This window comes from Austrofundulus limnaeus, unplaced genomic scaffold (genome assembly GCF_001266775.1).
Source record: "Austrofundulus limnaeus strain Quisiro unplaced genomic scaffold, Austrofundulus_limnaeus-1.0 Scaffold791, whole genome shotgun sequence".
Lineage (NCBI taxonomy): Eukaryota > Metazoa > Chordata > Actinopteri > Cyprinodontiformes > Rivulidae > Austrofundulus > Austrofundulus limnaeus.
The window spans coordinates 46,490-48,283 of NW_013953193.1; the positions used below are offsets into that span (position 1 = coordinate 46,490).

Genomic DNA, 1,794 nt, shown 5'->3' on the forward strand with positions numbered 1-1,794 from the left:
AAATGAGATGATATATATATAGGACTTTGTCCTATTCACTTAAAGAAAATAAAAACACTTTAAAATGATTTTCTTCTTATAAGTGTAAAAAAATAAAGTCAAAGACAAAGAAAAAACAATAGAAAAGTTTTTTTTCACCAGGGTGACCCCTACACTGCTCTGACTCCTTAAAAAGGTCAGATGCTCGAACAAAGGCAGGAAAAAAGTTGTCTTTTTCTCCTTGCCGATCATAAAACACAAGGCATTCAATCGCTCTTCTCCTATTCTTTCTCTGTTAGCCTGACCTCTGAGTTCTTGAGAAAACACTTTCTACTGCAAGCGCCATTGTTTGAGAAAAAAGGTGGGAAAATTTCTCTATAAATGTAGACCTCAGCGGATCAGTGTCCATTTTCAATCCTCTCGCCTTGCTAGAGCCTTACAGCCTTGTTCTTGATTTTTTTTGCTTTAGCATCCTTGTAAACAGAACTACTTCATCAATAAACAAAGGAGAAAACTATGGCCGGTAAGTTTAATTGCTAATTTAACAAGGAAACATTTTTTATTCATATTTCTTTTATTTGCTTCTAAAAAAATGCATTACTTTTTTTTCTCAGCGCAGAAGTTCACCACCACCGCGCAGGTTCATGCCATTTCTGATGATGATGATCGAGAACTTTCCTGTTTTGATCTCGATCAGATAATGAGTAAGTCTCTTTTTTTATTGACACCATGTGTTTTTTGTCTATCAGAATCATTATCTAAAAATTTGTATTTTTTTTCTGTATCAGACAGTGGACCCAAAGAAACTAAAGTGGGCTTTTATAAAAAAAAGAGGGTTCACATCGTGAATCTGTCAGCTCACCGCAACTCAATCACAATCACCACCATCTTCAAGACCCCAGATCAGGTGCGGCAGCGGCAGGTGCGTCTGGTAGCAGTTCTGGTCCCGCTCCCAGGTCTGCTTCTCCTGCTTCTGGGCGCCGTCCTCCGTCTCAACCATCTCAGCCCCAGCCAGCCATTGTCTCTTCCGGGGGTAATCACGAAAATCAGGACGTCCCTGCTCCTACGGCCGAAAAGCAGAAAAGACCTGACGAGGTGAAAAATGAAGCGGACGTCCAGCTTCTAATGGTTAGCGAAATAATGATTCGACCATTTTTGTTTACATCCATGACGTATTTCCTGTTTTAACAATTTCCGGTTTCCGTTTTAAATTATTTTTATTATATATTTTAATTTTAGATCAAGCTGCGCCGTGTGGTCAAAGCCGACACGTGTCTGTCAGTGAAAGTAAGTGATTTAATGAAAATATTCTGGTTTGTAAATTAATAAGACTGAAGAAATTTAGTTATTTTGGCTTAGTACTGATTACATACAACACCAGAGTATTAGGGTTTCCTATTTTATAATACCTTTATAATGTTTGTTATATTTAATGTGTAACCATTAGATTGGGGGTTGTTTGTATGAAAGCCTGTGATTCAGCTGTAGGCCAGCAGGGGGCGAACTTAGGCATTGAAGATCCTGTATATATATATTGGTCCATTTCCTGTTTTACTCCCAGTGTGTGTGGTTTGACTTGCCAGCCAGTGGCAAAATTAATCCCCCACTCCAGAATTCTGGTGTTGTATGTCATTATTTAACATTGGTGTTTTTATCTGACTTCAGCCGTTATTGAACACTTATTTTCTTACAAGACAAAAGTTATTATTAGAAAAAAAAACATGAAGCCCCTCCTTCCTCCCTCCCTCCCTCTCTCTCTCTCTCTCTCTCTCTCTCTCTCTCTCTCTCTCTCTCTCTCTCTCTCTCTCTCTCTCT

The 1,794-nt window shown here is 38.7% G+C and overlaps 1 long non-coding RNA gene across 1 annotated transcript in view; it reads left to right on the forward strand.

Annotated features, from left to right (window-relative positions):
- Positions 1–594: 594 nt before the first annotated feature.
- LOC106532553 (uncharacterized) overlaps positions 595–1,794 on the forward strand; it is a 2,670-nt gene continuing 1,470 nt past the window's right edge. The window contains exons 1-3 of the long non-coding RNA XR_001312097.1: positions 595–683; positions 768–1,107; positions 1,219–1,266. This is a non-coding gene — a long non-coding RNA (uncharacterized LOC106532553). The remainder of the gene's footprint in view (positions 684–767; positions 1,108–1,218; positions 1,267–1,794) is intronic.